This window comes from Gossypium arboreum, chromosome 12 (genome assembly GCF_025698485.1).
Source record: "Gossypium arboreum isolate Shixiya-1 chromosome 12, ASM2569848v2, whole genome shotgun sequence".
Classification (NCBI taxonomy): Eukaryota; Viridiplantae; Streptophyta; class Magnoliopsida; order Malvales; family Malvaceae; genus Gossypium; species Gossypium arboreum.
The window spans coordinates 27,311,589-27,321,053 of NC_069081.1; the positions used below are offsets into that span (position 1 = coordinate 27,311,589).

A 9,465-nucleotide genomic window follows, 5' to 3' on the forward strand; every position below is an offset into this window, starting at 1 on the left:
AAGATGTACAATGATTTGAAACGTCGGTTTTGGTGGCATGGTATGAAGTGAGACATCTCCGACTTTGTTTCGAGATGTTTAATATGTCAACAAGTGAAAGCGGAACATCAGGTGCCTTCAAGATTACTTCAGCCAATCACGATACCCGAGTGGAAATGGGATCGAGTCACAATGGACTTTGTATCCGGACTGCCATTGTCAGCAAGTAAGAAGGATGCGGTTTGGGTCGTGGTAGATCGATTGACTAAGTCGGCCCACTTTGTCCCCGACGCATGATTTTTCAATGGACAAATTAGCCGAATTGTACGCTTTCTCAGAAATGAAATTACACGGGTGCCTATTTCCATCGTGTCGGATAGAGATCCGAGATTTACCTCGCGATTTTGGAAAAAGTTGCAAGAAGCTTTGGGTACCAAGTTGCATTTCAGCACCGCCTTTCACCCCCAAACCGATGGTCAATCCGAGCGGATAATTCAGATACTTGAGGACATGTTAAGATGTTGCGTCCTCGAGTTTAGTGGTTCATGGGAACGGTATTTGCCGTTGATTGAATTCGCACAACAACAAACTTTCAATCAAGTATTAAGATGGCACCTACGAGGCTTTGTACGGTCGTAAATCTTGTACACCATTGTTTTGACCGAGCTTGGTGAAAGCAAGATTTTCGGTGGATTTGATTAGGGATGCTGAATGAAAGTGAAAGTAATCTGTGAAAGTCTCAAGATAGCCTCCGATCGTCGAGGAAGTCGACGCGGATCTGAAGCGTAAGGATATCGAGTATCGTGGGTGATAAAGTGTTTCTCAAGGTATCGCCTTGGAAAAAGATACTCGATTCACCGTAAGGGCAAGCTGAGCCCGAGGTTCATTGGGCCATATGAGATATCCGGCGAGTCGGTCCGGTGGCATATCGTTTGATTTTGCCCCCGAGCTCAAAAAGGTTCACGATGTCTTTCATGTTTCGATGCTTCGACGCTATAGATCCGATCCATCGCACGTGATTAGTCCATCGAAATTGAAATTCAAGCTAATATGAGTTATGAGGAAGAACCGATTCGTATCCTATCACGAGAAGTGAAAGAGTTGCGAAACAAGCGGGTTCCGCTAGTGAAAGTGTTATGGCTCAAGCACGTGATAGAAGAAGCTACTTGGGAGACCGAGAATTCTATGAAAGAGCGATATCCAAACCTATTTACGGTAAGATTTTCGGGACGAAAATTTCTTAAGTGGGGAGAGTTGTGACAGCCCAAAATTGACCCTAGTCGAATGTGGTTTCGGGACCACAAAACCGAAGCATAAAAGTAATTAAAATTTATTTTGATACCTATAATATGTGTGTGCTCATGTATGACATTTTATGATGATTGATTTAGTGTTATAAAGGTGAATTTCACTAGAAAGGACTTGTGTGAGAAAACTTAGAAATGAGATAGGCAAATGTTGAAGTGGCCATGATGCATTCATAAGCATGGTTCATGCTTCTTGCATGTTAGTTAAAATTCGTGTTTTGGATGGCTATGGACACCTTGAAATTCGGCCATGGTCATATATGTATATATATGTTTGCACATGATGTTTGGTTATGAACTAAGTGATGTAGTATAAAATGTGCATGACCATTGTGTATTCAAGCTAAAGAGTGGCCATATGACCATTTAAACTCCTTGTCATATTCGGCCATAAGCTAGCACAATGAGGTTTTAATAGATTGAATTTGTTTGAATTAGCTCAAGAGCTAAGAGGGCCACAATTGGACAGGGGGAAGGAAAAAGTGATCGAATAGTCGTAAAAGCCGTTCGACAACATCCGAGGTAAGTCCTCAAGAAGTGACCTTAATTGAATTATGTGGAATGAAATATGGATGTATTGATTATTGATTTATGTGTGTATGAGTATTCGAATTCTACCCGGGCTAAGTCCCGAAGGCGATTATGCTAATGATTATAATTGTGTTTGAGCCTTAGTAACGAAAATGAAATATGTATGTCCAATGATTATTGATGTATGTGTGCATGAGAAATTGAATGATATCCGGGCTAAGCCCTGAAGACAATTATGCTGGAAATTATATCCGGGTTAAGACCCGAAGGCAATTGTGCTAGTGGCTATATCCGGGCTAAGACCCGAAGGCATTTATGCGAGTCATTCTATCCGGGCTAAGACCCGAAGGCATTTGTGCACATGCTTATATCCGGTTATATTCCTAAGAATCTTGGGCTGGAGGTGAGTGTTGGTTGCTGTAATAAATTCAATTAGTACACTCGAGAAGCCCAAAGAATAAGGTACGTTTATATGTGCATTGGAAAGTCGACATGTTTGAGCAACATTCGCTCAATCGACTAATGAATTTCAGTTATTGAATTGATGGATACTTTGTGAAAGTATATAATGATGAAGTGTGAAGTAAGAATGTGTATTAATGAAATGATGCATTTGGCTATGTGAATGTATTGCTGTAATTAGAGTTGATTATATTCCTTGAGACTTACTAAGCATAAAAATGCTTACCCGTTACTTTGGCTCTCTGTTTTATAGATTTCGCTCGATAGCAATCGGATTCGGGATCAATAAAGTCAAGTCATCCACACTATCAACGTCTCTATTTTGGTATAAATTTTTGGTTGAACTTTGAAATGGCATGTATAGGACTACCCTTGTTGGTTAAATATGTTGTGATGTATTTGTGTACGGCCATGCGAAAATGGCTCGTAAAAGTGAAGTATCGACTTAGACTATTTGCGGTTTGTATATGTATATATTTGGTGTCATGATGTGACCATGGATTGGAAATGGGAATGTTGGTCACATGATCAGCCATTGGCATGGTTAAAATGATCATATATGAACCTATGTATGGCAAGACTAGTTGGTTCATGGAGACTACCAAATAGGTAAGACCTACCTTAAAAGCAGATGTTGCCAGTGCGATGGCGTGAATGTGAAAAATCACCACACTATCGATTCATCATTTAATGGCATGTATAGCTAGACCCCAAACACATCACGGTAGTCCTAGAATCGACTAAACCGTGGCTCTGATACCAATAAAATTGTAACACCCGAACCCGAGACCATCATGGATTGTCGGACACGAGGGGTTAACAAACCAAGTTCACTTGTTTTGCCCACCAATTTGACATTTCCAGTCAGGCTGGAAAACTGCATCACCGTCGCCTTAAAAATCATATCTCGAGTTTCAAAACTCAGAAACTGGTTTCGTAAATTTTGCCTGAATTTAGACTCATGTATCCATCCATGGATTTATTTGTAGAATTTTTGGTCAGGCCAATTGGTACAGTTTATTAGTTAAAGTCACCCATGTTACAGGGATCGACTGCTCTGACCTTCACACGTTACAACTTGAATATCTCACCGTACAGAACTTTAATACTGGTGCCGTTTGTTTCTAATGAAACTAGACTCAAAATGGAATCTGTACATATAAGGCATGACTCCTAATTCTTTCTGGATAATTTATAGAAAATTTTTAAAGTTGCGACAGGGGACCCAGAAACCGTTCTGGCCCTGTCTCACAATAGCTTTAATATCTCTTAACATGTAACTCCTATGACCATTTCGTTTCTTCCATATGAAAATAGACTCATCAAGGTTCATTTACATAGCTTATTCACTATTTAATACCATTCCTACAAATTTTGGTGATTTTTCACATTCACGCCACTGCAGCTGGCAGCATCTGTTTTAAGGTAGGTCTTACCTATTTGGTAGTCTCCATGAACCAACTAGTCTTGCCATACATAGGTTCATATATGATCATTTTAACCATGCCAATGGCTGATCATGTGACCAACATTCCCATTTCCAATCCATGGTCACATCATGACACCAAATATATACATATACAAACCGCAAATAGTCTAAGTCGATACTTCACTTTTACGAGCCATTTTCGCATGGCCGTACACAAATACATCACAACATATTTAACCAACAAGGGGTAGTCCTATACATGCCATTTCAAAGTTCAACCAAAAATTTATACCAAAATAGAGGCGTTGATAGTGTGGATGACTTCGACTTTATTGATCCCGAATCCGATTGCTATCGAGCGAAATCTATAAAACAGAGAGCCAAAGTAACGGGGTAAGCATTTTTATGCTTAGTAAGTCTCAAGGAATATAATCAACTCTAATTACAGCAATACATTCACATAGCCAAATGCATCATTTCATTAATACACATTCTTACTTCACACTTCATCATTATATACTTTCACAAAGTATCCATCAATTCAATAACTAAAATTCATTAGTCGATTGAGCGAATGTTGCTCAAACATGTCGACTTTCCAATGCACATATAAACGTACCTTATTCTTTGGGCTTCTCGAGTGTACTAATTGAATTTATTACAGCAACCAACACTCACCTCCAGCCCAAGATTCTTCGGAATATAACCGGATATAAGCATGTGCACAAATGCCTTCGGGTCTTAGCCCGGATAGAATGACTCGCATGAATGCCTTCGGGTCTTAGCCCGAATATAGCCACTAGCACAATTGCCTTGGTCTTAACCGGATATAATTTCAGCATAATTGTCTTCGGGCTTAGCCGGATATCATTCAATTTCTCATGCACACATACATCGATAATCATTGGACATACATATTTCATTTTCGTTACTAAGGCTCAAACACAATTATAATCATTAGCATAATCGCCGGACTTAGCCGGGTAGAATTGAATACTCATACACACATAAATCAATAATCAATACATCCATATTTCATTCCACATAATTCAATTAAGGTCACTTCTTGAGGACTTACCTCGGATGTTGTCGAACGGCTTTTACGGCTATTCGATCACTTTTTCCTTCCCCTTGTCCAATTGTGGCCCTCTTAGCTCTTGAGCTAATTCAAACAAATTCAATCTATTAAAACCTCATTGTGCTAGCTTATGGCCGAATATGACAAGGAGTTTAAATGGTCATATGGCCACTCTTTAGCTTGAACACACAATGGTCATGCACATTTTATACTACATCACTTAGTTCATAACCAAACATCATGTGCAAACATATATATACATATATGAGCATGGCCGAATTTCAAGGTGTCCATAGCCATCCAAAACACGAATTTTAACTAACATGCAAGAAGCATGAACCATGCTTATGAATGCATCATGGCCACTTCAACATTTGCCTATCTCATTTCTAAGTTTTCTCACACAAGTCCTTTCTAGTGAAATTCACCTTTATAACACTAAATCAATCATCATAAAATGTCATACATGAGCACAAACATATTATAGGTATCAAAATAAATTTTTAATTATTTTTATGCTTCGGTTTTGTGGTCCCGAAACCACATTCCGACTAGGGTCAATTTTGGGCTGTCACACCATGTAAGACCATGCCAAGGCATGGCAATTGGTAAGGTTTCTAAGGCAAGGAAATCATGTAAGACCATTTCAAGACATGGCATTGATAAGTTACAATAAGGCAAAGGTCCCATGTAAGACCATGCCAAGGCATGTCATTGGTGAGTTCATAAGGCAAGGCTACCATGTAAGACCATGTCAAGACATGGCAATGGTAAGTTTCAAAAGGATACCACGTAAGACCATGACAAGTCATGGCAATGGTAAGGTACCCATGTATCCTTAGTATTCCAAGTGGTTCAATGGAAAAATTTAAAGAGAATATCAAGGTAAGGTAAGGTAAGACGAGTTATACTAAAAAGGTAAGACAAGTTCATGCTAGAAGAGTAAAGGTAAGTACATCATGTTCATGTATGCTTGATAAGGAAAAATGTAAGTAAAATGTATTAATAAATTTGATTAAGTAAGTAAGTATTTAAGTAAGTGAGTAAGTGAAGAAGTTTAAAATATGTCTATGACAATTAATGAAGTTGCATTATGTAGTATCATGCCAAGTAGTAAGATAGTTCTTATGAATGTTGTTATTTATTTGCATGAAAACTTACTAAGCTTAATGCTTACCCCCTTTATTTTCGTTCTTTTTATAGTTTTGTCAAGCTAACTCGGGGATCGTAAAGTACGTCGAAGGTCCGGACACACTATCACAAGGATTATTTTGGTATAGCTAGACGTTTCATTTTGAGTATGGCATGTATAGCATCGTAGCCATTTTGTGTGTATGATCTAATGATATGGCTAATGATTGGTATGTAAATGCTTGATAATGATTAGCTGTTGGAATGGCTAATCAAAGACATGTTTGGTGTTATGTATGCCTAAATGCTAGTTATTCCATGGAAATTATGAAAAAGGTGAAATTAGCACAATCAGACAGTAATAGTGACGTGAATTTCAAAAATCACTAAAAATAGTAGAAATGGAACTAAATGATGAATAAGTTGTGAAATCAAAGATTATTATGTCTATTTTCAAATGGAAGAAACAAAATAGGTAAATGAGACATATTTTATGAGATATTTAAATTTTTGTGAAACAAGGCCAGAGCGATTTCTAGATCCCCTGTTCTGACTTTGGAAATTCACCAAAAATTGTACAAAGATAATTAGAAGCCATTATTTACATGTAAAGATTCCTTGTTGAGTCTAGTTTTATGATAAATAAACTTCATAGTAATTGGAACTCTGTATAACGAGATATTTGATTCGTAATATATAGAGGTCAGAGCAGTCAAACCCTGAAATAGGGGAGACTTTAACTAATAAACTGTACCAGTTGGCCCAACCAAAAATTCTAGAAAACAACTATTTGATAGACATATGAGTCTAGTTTTAGGGAAAATTTATGGAATTGGATTTATAGTTTTGTAACTCAAGATATAAATTTTTAAGCGACTGTGACGTAGATTGCCAACTTCTCTGGAAGTTTTAAAAATAAATTATTTGAGCTGTTTAAGTAATGAATTAAGTCTGTTAAAACCTCGTGTTCGACTCCGGCGACAGTCTCGGGTACGGGGCGTTACACATTGGCACACAAATCTCATGTATTGCCACGGTCCAACCATAGTCTTTTCTATCAATTCATTAGTGAACGATCGTACTCATTCCCTGCGTTCCACCCAATTTGATCTTTTATTACAACTTTCATGCTATTGTGACATTTATGATTCTGTAATTAAGATTATAAGGCATAACATTTCAGTATATTGACTTCATTAATCTAGACATAAATGTCAACCTCATGTATATACTAATTACTAATCATGCAATAAAAGTATTCATACATACATTCTGTCACTTTAAGCAAATTTCTTTCTTTTCATAAACACTTGGTCAAATCAAGTTGGACATTTAACATCGTATGAATACTAACATGCATAAAAGAGCTTTTCACAACTTAACTTCGTTTTATTTCACTATTTCACATTCTTTAACTCAAGAGTATCACATAATGAATACTAGGTCATGTAAAAATCATGAATTTCTTTTCATACCTTTCCCATTTTCAGCATATCACAAGCATGATTCAATAATCTCAAGTTTACTCTTATCTCTATCAAGATTTGCTCGGTTGGAACTCATTCCTGTCTTAACCAACAGTTCTGTTAGGGCCAAGAGATATCACACTATCACGAGTAATACTATGGCATGTATAGCTAGACTCTCTTACGCTAGGTCAGTCCGAGAACCGACAAAACCATGCTCTGATACCACTAAATGTAACACCCCTCGCCCGCATTTGACGTCGGGACGGGGTTCGAGGTGCTACCTGACTTTTACTAACACTTCTATACTAAACAGGGCCATGAAATCTCAAATAATTAAAAACTTTTCTTTTCACATACAATCTGTCCCATTACGGGGCCTAACCGAGAACTCATGAAAAACTTAGAAAATCTCTTACATCAAGGCTTCATACGCCCGTGTGGGTATAGAGCACACACCTGTGTGCTAGGGACACGCCCGTGTCCCGAACCCATGTCCAAAAACCTGGACAAATACAAGGCTATTTTCCAAGCCATTTTGTCACCCTCACAACAAATGCACACATACTTATACAATAGCATACAACATGGCAAAATTAGGCACTTAAACATTCCTAACATGACATGACTATGGTAATTTCACATGCAATAGATATCATAGATTTTTCTCACATCTTTACCACATTCATGCTATAATCATTATAAACTCATCACGTAATACCATAGCACATGCATGTATAATTAAAATGAATTTACAATCCCATAATCAAAATAGGCCAACACATATGGTCAAATCCATATCACATACTCTAATATTTAAACTCCTATACATACCATAGACTCAAAGTACTTGAAATCACTACACCAATAGCGTTAGCTTGACAGTGTGATAATATCTCCGACGAACTCCAACCCGAACAAACCTGGAAACCCTAGAGAACATGGGAAAGAAGGGGGGTAAGCTTTCGCTTAGTAAGTTCATATGAAAACAATAAGCAACTCATTAACGTGTTTTATCAATGTTTACAACATATTCTCAAGTTCATGACAAGTTGTCTTCCTACGCAACAGTCACTAAATTATTTATCTCTGGAGCTACGAAACCCCGAATTACATTCCGTAAATTTTATATGAAAATAGACTCATTTATCTTTCTTTCATAAAATTTCCAGAATTTTTTGTCAAGCCGTTTAGTACATTTTATGAGTTAAACTCTCCCCTATTTCAGGGTATGACTACTCTGACCCTTGTGTACTACGAACCGAATTTATCCTTGTACAGAATTCCAATGACCATGCCGTTTGTTTCCCTTAAAAATAGACTCAATAAGGAATCCATGAATGTAAGTTATGACTCGTAATAATGTTTTTAAAATTTATGGTGAATTTCTAAAGTCAAAATAGGGGATCTCGAATTCATTCAGACCCCGTTTTACAAGAATTCAAATATCATACAATATAGGTTTCTTTTTCTTCCCCTGTTTATTTCATGTGAAAATAAACTCATTAAGATTTAATCCCATATTTTATTCTGCCTCTAACTCATTTTCTACTATTTTTAGTGTATTTTCAAAATTACACTACTGCAGTAACTCAAATCTGTCAAGGCTAAGTTATTCATTCATGATCATTGTTCACAAAATTAATACAATATCATTTCATCCATCATGGTAAGAACACATATTATGCATCATAGATCATCACATATCAAGGCATTCTCATAGGCTTAGTATACATGCTTGCACAACTCGTAACATAACTCAAGTGCATACTCACCAATGACTTACCTCATTGGGACCATCATCAACTCTTTCCTCGGATTACCCGTTGAACACTTGGAATACTAATTGGATACTCGGAAAAGCCTTTGCACATAAGTGCCTCAATTGTAGATAAAGCTACCTCATATCTCATGACATTTCAATGCTCACTCTCAAGCTAGTCATCTAGGCTCATAATTCTTAGTGACATGTCACTTGTATCCTATTCTATTCCTAAGGTTAAAACAGGATTTTTCCTCGTCTATTAAGGCTTTGTCTTATCATATTTCTATTAATCACATACACTTAATATCTGTACAATT

The 9,465-nt window shown here is 37.1% G+C and overlaps 1 long non-coding RNA gene across 1 annotated transcript; it reads right to left on the minus strand.

The window, feature by feature from the left end:
* Positions 1–3,774: 3,774 nt before the first annotated feature.
* Positions 3,775–4,871, minus strand: LOC128285304 (uncharacterized). The gene is made up of 2 exons (XR_008275800.1): positions 4,787–4,871; positions 3,775–4,073 (listed from the first exon to the last, which is right to left on the minus strand). It is a non-coding gene; the product is annotated as an uncharacterized LOC128285304 (long non-coding RNA).
* Between the last annotated feature and the right edge of the window lie 4,594 nt (positions 4,872–9,465).